This window comes from Labeo rohita, chromosome 17 (genome assembly GCF_022985175.1).
Source record: "Labeo rohita strain BAU-BD-2019 chromosome 17, IGBB_LRoh.1.0, whole genome shotgun sequence".
NCBI lineage: Eukaryota > Metazoa > Chordata > Actinopteri > Cypriniformes > Cyprinidae > Labeo > Labeo rohita.
The window spans coordinates 7,667,026-7,676,692 of record NC_066885.1 but is presented as its reverse complement, the minus strand read 5'-3'; the positions used below and the strand labels follow the sequence as shown (position 1 = coordinate 7,676,692).

General features: G+C 32.8%; 1 protein-coding gene across 1 annotated transcript in view; it reads left to right on the top strand.

Moving 5' to 3' along the window:
* Positions 1-1,477: 1,477 nt before the first annotated feature.
* Positions 1,478-9,667, top strand: part of emilin1b (elastin microfibril interfacer 1b) — a 91,878-nt gene continuing 83,688 nt past the window's right edge. The window contains exon 1 of the mRNA XM_051133321.1: positions 1,478-1,640. The gene's annotated coding sequence lies outside the window, so the exon portion shown is untranslated. The remainder of the gene's footprint in view (positions 1,641-9,667) is intronic.

Here is a 9,667-nt window from a genome sequence, read left to right as displayed (position 1 = left end):
AGCTGATGTTATTAGTTTGCAGCTGCTCTATCTGGAGAGGCACTAAAGCGGTTATAAACATGGACTAAAAGAGCTCAAAGCAGTCAGCAGTTAAGCTGGGTTTATTGAGGTTGTAAGACAGACCCCTCATGTCCATTAGTGGCAGTATAAGTGACTCTAACAAAAACCCTGGGATGTATTCTGTTCCAGTCTTATATTTCCAGTAATGGAGGTGTATTTCCTTTGCGGAGGTTTTTAACTATGGGTGGAAGTCACTGGTGAATTGACTTTGCCCGCTCTACCATGTAAAAGGCAATTCTGAAACAAAACAAAACATCTGAAATTTCCTGTATGCACTCAACGGAGAATGTTTTTGTAGTATGAAGCTAGAATGGATTCATTATATGGGCTGTCTAAAGTCTGACAAGGATCTGTCTTGCCTTTTTAAGTGAAGTGTGGATGTAGATGTGACCCCGGACCAAAAAAACACTCATGAGGGTCCGTTTTTTGAAATTGATATTTGAATAAATAAAATAAAAATCAGCTTTCCACTGATGTATGATTTGTTATGATAGGACAATATTTGGACAAGACACAACTATTTGAAAATCTGGAATCTGAGGGTGCAAAAAGAAAGAAAAAAGAAAAATCTAAATATGAGAAAGTCACCTTTAAAGTTGTTCAAATGAAGTTCTTAGCAGTGCATATTACTAATCAAAAATTAACTTTTGATATTTTTACAGTAGGAATATTGTAATATTTACATAATATCTTCATGGAACATGATCTTTACTTACTTATCTTAATGATTTTTGGCATAAAAAAATTGATACTTTTAACCCATACAATGTATTTTTGGCTATATTTTTTACAAATATATACCTACAAATATATACCTGTGCTATGTAGGGTGACTTTAAGCCCTATTTTTCCTGGACATCTCCAGGCTGGGTTTTTCTGAATTGCCTAAAATGTCTGGGTTTTGGCTTTGTTTTCCTATTAATGCGCTCTCTTACATTAAATGTGTGCGTGTTTGCATTGCTTTGACCATTCTTTGTAGATCCCACCTTCTTGCAACCCACAATTGGTTGATTAAGTACAATTCCTGATGCAGTGCAAATATGAAAACAGTAGGAAATCAAAGCCAAAACATGGAGATTTTAGGCAATTTAGAAATGACATGACGACATATGGTCAGTAGCGTGACGGTCTTGTCTCATCTTGTATAGACTTTGGATATCAGATATTGTTTCTGTTGTCTTAATTGCCATATGAAGAATAATAGTATTAAGATCACTAATTTGACTGTACTAGTGAAGGCTGTACATCTATAATGTGTTGTGGCTTTTATTTTATTTTATTTTATTTCTTTTTAGTCTGAGCATGGCAAAGTCATGTGACATTTCAATCATGTGACATGTAAGATTCAATATGGTTCCTCTTTAGCATTCATGTTTTGTGGAAAGCAGCTGTGGCCTGTTTGAACATTGTAAATTCACAGCGACATCCATTATTGTGGAAAAACTAACTTGTGTATTTTTCTACAGCAAAGATCTGCAAGCCTTATGGATATTTCATATTGGATTGAAGCCTTTGGGGATATTTTTGGATGCTTTTGGGTGATGCACCTGTTACCTTTTCACTTGGACTCCATATGAATGGTGAGTATCCTTAATTTCAATGTCAAATTTCAATGTTTTGGATTGTTTCTTTTGACTGTTAATGCTTGTAAGTCAGAAGCCTGAATATAAAACAACGTTAGGATTTTATAGCCAGATCATGTTGTTTATCCATTGTTTTCCCTTTCCACAATAATGCTATTTTATAGCAGCATAGAAACTCATAAAGTAGCATTTTAGATGTTTATCAGTTGTATCTTTTCCCGTTTTGCATGTAAATGTTGTTGTACACTACCAGTCAAAGGATTTTGAACAGTAATTTTAATGTTTTTTAAAGAAGTCTCTTCTGCTCACCAAGCCTGTATTTATTTGATTCACAGTACACCAAAAACTGTAAAATTTTGAAATATTTTTAATATTTAAAATAACTTTTTTTCTATTTGAATATATCTTAAAATGTAATTTATTCCTGTGATTTAAATTCATTTTTACCATCATTACTCCAGTCACATGATCCTTCCGAAATTATTCTAATATTGCTGCTCAAAAAACATTTATTATAATTATTATGTTGAAAACAGCAGTAGAATTTTTTTTTTCAGGTTTCTTTGATAAATATAAAGTTCAGAAGAACAGCATTTATCTGAAATGGAAATCTTTTGTAACACTGTAAATGTCTTTATCATCACTTTGGATCAATTTAAAGCATCCTTTGCTGAACTTTGTGTTCATCAAAGAATCCTGAAAAAAGGTACTCAACTGTTTTAAATATTGATAATGATAATAAAAATGTTTCTTTAACAGCAAATTAGCATATTAGAATGATTTCTGAAGGATCATGTGACACTGAAGACTGGAGTAATGATGCTGAAAATTTAGCTTTGATCACAGGAATAAATTACATTTTAAAATATATTCAAATAGAAAACAGTTTTTGCCATACTTTGGATCAAACAAATCCAGGCTTGGTGAGCAGAAGAGACTCATTTTAAAGACATTAAAAATCATCAAAAACTTTTGATTGGTATTGTATACATAGTGCCATTTGTCTTTAAAATACTGTAAGTCAGAATCCTAAGTATAAAACAATATAATAGCTTTTATAGACCGAATCTTGATGTTTATGAGTTGTTTTTTCCTTTTGCAGAAAAAAAATGTTTTATGGTGGTGTAGCAACTCATAAAGTAGCATTTTAGGTGCTTATCAGTTGTGTGTTTTTTGTCTTTTACATCGAAATGTTGTGGAGATACACAGTGGAATTTGTCTTTAAAATACTGTAAGTCAGAATCCTGAATATAAAACAATATTCGAGCGTTTTAGAGACTGTATCATGATGTTTATCAGTTGTTTTGTTTGCTTTGTGTGGTTTCTTTCTTTCTTCTTTCTTTCACACATGCATGGTACTGTTGTAAACGTGCGTCAAAGACTGACAGAGAAGAGAAGAAATTGTTGAATCAAGTCATTGTTTTAGTTTTCTTTGTGCACGAAAAGTATTCTCGTAGCTTCATAACATTACGGTTAACCCAGTCATGTCACATGGACTATTTTAACGATGTCCTTACTACCTTTCTGGGTCTTGAACGTGGTAGTTGCGTTGATGTCTATGCAGGGTAAAAAAGCACTCGGATTTCATCAAAAATATCTTAATTTGTGTTCCGAAGATAAATGAAGATCTTACGGGTTTAAAATGACATGGGGGTAAGTAATTCATGACAGAATTTTCATTTTCAGAACAACAATGTACAGATAATGTACTCACACCCTTGTCATCCAAGATGTTAATGTCTTTCTTTCTTCAATCGTAAAGGATTTTTCTCCATATAATGGACAGATATGGTGCCCCGAGTTTGAACTTCCAAAATGCAGTTTAAATGCGGCTTCAAATGATCCCAAATGCTGTTGTAAACGATCCCAGCCAAGGAAGAAGGGTCTTATCTAGCGAAACGATTGGTTATTTCATGAAAAAAATACAATTTAAAAATACTTTTTAATTTTAAACGCTCGTCTTGTCTTACTCTTCCTGAAATCAGTGTATTCTTGCTTAAGACAGTTAGGGTATGTCGAAAAACTACAATCATGTTTTCTCCCTCAACTGCAAAATCATCCTATATCGCTGTTTTACCTTTTTTGTTAAGGATGTTGGATCTTCTTTGCATGTTCACTTTGCAAAGACTGGGTTAGAACGTCTGCAGCAATGTAGGATGATTTTGAAATGATTTTTGAAGTTGAGGGAGAAAATAAGATTGGAGTTTTTCGACATACCCTAACTGTCTTGAGCCGGAATACACAGGGAGAGTAAGACAAGATGAGCTTTGAGATTGTTTCGCAAGATAAGACCCTTCTTCCTCAGCTGGGATCGTTTAAAGCCACATTTAAACTGCATTTTGGAAGTTCAAACTCGGCGCACCATATCAGTCCATTATATGGAGAAAAATCCTGAAATGTTTTCCTCAAAAAACATAATTTCTTTACAACTGAAGAAAGACATGTGCATCTTGGATGACAAAGGGGTGAGTAAATTATCTGTAAATTGTTGTTCTGGAAGTGGACTCCTTTAAGGTATACATAATAGCATTTAGTTGAAACACCCAAACAACTTCATCATCCTGAAGAATGTATGGGTTTTCCCTGTGGCTGAGTGTCATTTGCCAATGTGTATGAGTATACTTGCATATTTCTGCTGTTACTTAAACACAAGCGCTGGTGTGAATGTCAGTGTCATGATCTGAACTGTGTTGGGAAATGTAGCCAAGGATGTTGTGGGGAGGAAAAGAGCTGAAAATGACAAATACATGGGTAGAGGCAAACCGACATAGAGTCATAACATCTGAGAGGATGGTGTGGCCGATTGAGATTGGATTGTCTGAACCACAAAGTGACAGTAATAGTCATATCCTCAGTCGACCGATCGGAGCTGGGCTTTTTTTGGAATGATTTACCGGGAGTCTCAGGCCTCGTGGTCATCCTGCACGATGAGATTTGTAAGGTCACTTCCTTCAGCAAAGCCAGAGGAGTCACTGTCTGACCAAACGCCGCCGTAAATTATCAGCTTCCACGTGTGTATGTGCGGGAAATGTGCATAACCTTGGGAAAAGTGGCTGATGTCATGGAGTGCAATCTTGAAATGCTCAGCAGTTGATGGGATGTGAATTTACTGCTGGTTGACTCGTCTAAACATGTTTCTAATAAACCACGACCTGCCACAATTGCTGTCATAAAATTTGTCATGTCACGTTGCCCCCCTCTCAAATGTGAAGAGGTTAGTGGTCCTCCGTAAAACTTAATGGTCACGTCAGTCTCTAGTTCCCTAGTACCCTTGCTGTAAAAACTGAAACTTATTGGAATTGCATGAATGTCACTTTTTTGTGACCGTGATAAATGATGTTTTAAATGAAAAAGCCAAAAGCGAAGACTCCCACCCACAAGCTGAATAAAAATGACTGTTACAGTGGTTCTCTTGGTGGGTAAGCTCATATGAACGTAAAGTTTTTGATTAATGGTTTTAATTACTCATTCCTTGGTGGGTCCCATATGGAGTTCAGTTTTCATTTATGTTCTCTATCAAAAGTTAGGGGTCAGATTTTTCTTTTAATATTTTTGAAAGAAAAAAATAGTTATGCTCATGCTTATCAAGGCTGTATTTATTCAATAAAAATACAGTAAAATCGGTAATACTGTGAAATAATATTACAATTTAAAGTAACTGTTTTCTGGTGTAATATATTATAAACTGTAATTTATTTCTGTGCTGGCAGAATTACTCCAGTCTTCAGTGTCACGTTATCCTTCAGAAATCAATTGAATTTGCTGATTTGCAGCTTAAAAACATTTCTTACTATTATTAGTGTTGAAAACATTATAATAAAGTGCTGCCTAATATTTTTGTGAAAACTGATTTAATTACTTATTTATTTTTTGGAAGTTCATAAGAAGAGCATTTATTTGAAATAGAAATACTTTGTAATATTATTATTTTTACTGACAGTTTTAATCAATTTAATGCATTTCTTGCAGAATAAAAGTATTAATTTCTTTAAAAATGTATAAAGTACTGACCCTAAACTTGAACAGTGGCATATGTGTCAGATTTGTGAATTATAAAAAAACTCACAATTGCTGAATTGCGAGTTTATATCATGCAGTTTTGAGAAGAAAAGTCAAATTTGCGAGTTTATATCTCACAATTTTAACTTTAGAAGTCAACAGTTGTGAGTTTATGTCTCAAAATTCTGAGAAAAAAAGTTCAGAATTGCAAAATGTCAATTGTGAGAAGTCGCAATTACCTTTTTAAATTTTTTATTAATTACTTAAGTTTTCAGTGTTTTTTGCTCACCATGGCTGTATTTATTTGGTCAGAAATACAGTAAAAACAGTAATATTGTAAAATATTACAATTTAAAATAACTGTGTTCTGTTTTAATATATTATAAACTGATATTTATTTCTGTGATGGCAAAGCTGAATTTTCAGTATCATTACTCCAGTCTTCAGTGTCACATGGTCCTTCAGAAATTATTCTAATATGCTTTCTGCTTAAGAAACATTTAATATTATCAGTGTTGAAAAAATTGATAGTAATGTGCTGCCTAATATTTTTGTGTATATATCTAAATATTTTTTTTTTTTATTTGAAATAGAAAACCTTTGTAAAATTATTTTTGAAATCACTTTGTTTTAATCAATTTAATGCATTTCTTGCAGAATAAAAGTATTAATTTCTTTCAAAATTGATAAATTACTGACCCCAGACTTGAACAGTGACATATGTGTCCTTTGTGTGATATAAACTCTCAATTCTGAGAAAAAAAAACATCACAATTGCAAGATATAAACTTGCAATTTTGACTTTATTTTTCATAAGTGTGACTTTATTTATCAGAATTGTGAGTTAATGTCTCACAATTGTGACTTTATAACTTGCAACTGCAAGTTTATATCTCACAATTCTGACTTTATAACTCGCCATTACAAGATTATGTCTCAAAATTCTGAGAAAAAAGTTCAGAATTGCAAGTTTGTATCATGCAATTCTTAGATAAAAAAATTTGGAATTGTTACCGCAATTTCCTTTTTTATTTTTTATTCATTACTCCAGTCTTCAGTGTCACAATCCTTCAGAAATCATTCTAAAGTGCTGATTTTCTTTTGAAGAAACATTTAATATTATTACCAGTGTTGAAACATTGACAACAAAGTGCTGCTTAATATTTTTGTGAGAATTTTTTTTTCTGAATTTCAAAAGAATAGCATTTATTTAAAGTAGACATGTTTTGTAATATTATTTTTTTACTAGCGGTTTTTTTAATCAATTTAATGCATTTCTTGCAGAATAAAATTAGTAATTTCTTTTAGTGCTGTGCAACAATTAATCACATCCAAAATAAGTTTTGATGACATAATATATGTGTGTGTACTGTGTATATTAATTATGTATATATAAATACACACAAGCATGGATATATTTAAGAAAAATATGTTGTTTATATATCAAATATATTTATATATTATATTAATTATATCAATAAAAATGTATGCATGTAAATATTTTCAAAATATATACTGTATGTTTGTGTATTTATATGTACATAATAAATATACATAGTATGCACATATATTTTATGTAAACAAACTATTAATCATGATTAATTGTTGAACAGCACTAATTTCTTTAAAAATGTATAAATTATTGACTCCAAGCTTGAACGGTGGCATATGTGCATCTTATTTTTGTCTAAACCAATCTAAGATACTTTTTTTTATGAATAAAGTACAGACACTTAGAAGCAAAATATTAAATTCGCCTTGACTTTTGTGGCCTAAATTTGGATTCATTTCACTGCTAACTGCAATTTACACAATGTTTCACAACCTAGTGAGATGCCTTATGTTTCTTCTAATTCTGAAGTATTGGTTATACTTGAGATATTATGCTGTTAGCTAAATATTAGCTTCAAACTAAATTTGAGAATAAATTTAAGCCTCCTTTGCATCAGTTTATGTAGGGAGCGAGGCTGCTCAGTAAGTTTTGGAATAGATTTTGTGTGCACTTTTGTGTTTTCAATTTAGTCAGTGCTTACTAAGAACACAAACATGATGAATAAATGTATAATGCAACATGAATAAATCTTTCAAAGCTGAAAGTGCCGCATTTAGCCCTTAACAACAAGTCCAGATGCTTGCTCTATTAAGAGAAACAAGAGGTGTTGCTTTCTTAAAGACCTTCCGAATAATTGTTTCCTTGTCTTTAATAGGACTGTTGGTATTGTAAAAGGATGTTGTGATTTTTCTACCTAAGACAATGGGCCTCAATCCAGATGTGTTGCTGCTTCATATGATAAACAGATGCATGAGATGCCGACTAGAAATGATTCGTATCTTCAGTGCTCCTGGGCAGAATTAAACACGTAAACTAGTGATGCCAGTGGAGTGCAGTGCATAAACTCTACAGTTCTTTTTTCTGTCCTATTTGATGTGAGGAAAAAACAGCTGTCTTCCAGCTGAGAACACTTGGAATAAATAAACACACAAAGATCTGTCAGCCTCGGAGCAAATGAACTGACTTCAGCATGTTTTCTGCACAAAATGGCTGTAAGAAAACAAGAAAGGTTTACGCTTAAAACCAGTGGGGGAAAATCTGGCAGTGCAACAGCACTAAATAAGATCGCTTAAATCGTTTACTCACCTTCATGTCTTTCAAAACCAGTATGATTTTCTTTCTTCCATGAAACACAAGACGGGGAAGGTTTTCAGGGAATTATGACTCAGCTGTGTGAATCACTTTCCTTTTTTTGATATATGGAAAGGACTTGGGCATCCAGCTGAACCATCCATCTACGTTTGTGTCTCATGGACGAAAGAAAATCATGCTGGTTTGGAAGGACTAAATGATGATGTATTTTTCAATTTAGTTCGAGGTATTCCTTTAAAACAAAATATACAAGGTCATAAGTGTTTTTTGATTTTAAGACATGTTCTTTCTACTTAATGAATGGTAGGTTTTGTCCACATCACTTTATGGAAACATTATTAAGTATATTAAATTAGAACTCAGAACCAACTTATATGGTTGATTGACTGACTGATTCTGGTATTGATCCATGTATTTTTCCACTGAGCTTCAGAAACCCAAGACTGACAGTGATGAATGTGATATTTAAAATATTTGAGCACTTGAACTGCAAGAATGAATGTAAATGTAGCCAAAAAAGGCATTTAATGTGCTACTGAATTTGTAATGTACATGTTTTTTGCACATCTTGTACTCTTATTGTTAACTTTGAACTGAGAAAAAGACAGACTTTAGACTTCGGACTTTTATGGAAGCCTGTTTCTGCCACTGAATAAAAAAGAAAAAGGTTATTGCTAATTTTTATCTCACAATTCTGACTTTTTTTTTTCCTCAGAATTGTGTGATGTAAACTCGCAATTGCAAGTTATATAACTCACAATTATGACTTTTGTTGTCAGAACTGCGTGATATAAACTTGCAATGGCAGGTTCTTTGTTTTTTTTTCTTGCAATTGTCAATTTATATCTCGCAATTCTGACTTTTTCCTCAGAACTTTGAGATATAAACTCGCAGTTGCTTGTTATAAAGTCAGAATTGTGAGTTTAAATCTCAAAATTTCAAGTCTGTATAATGCAATTTTGAGAAAGAAGTCAGAATTGTGAATTTTTTTAGAATTGCAACTATTTCTCAAAATTGTGACTTCATGTCTTGCAATTCTGACTTTATAACTCGCAATTGCGAGTTTAAATCTCTTTTCGACTTTGTCTTTTTGTCTCACAATTTTGTCTTTATAACTCACAATTGTGAGTTTAAATCTCGCAAAGCATTCTGACTTGGGACGCCCGTAGCCACAAGGCTATCGGTGCCGACATGTCTCGCAACACTGATGTGACTTTTATAACTCACAATTGCAAGATTAAAGCTTGCAAGTATGACTTTATTTCTCAGAATTGTGACTTTATTTCTCAGAATTGCGACTTTATTTCTCAGAATTGCGACTTTATATCCCTCAATTCTGACTTTTATAACTCACAATTGCAAGTTTAAATTGCAATTCTGA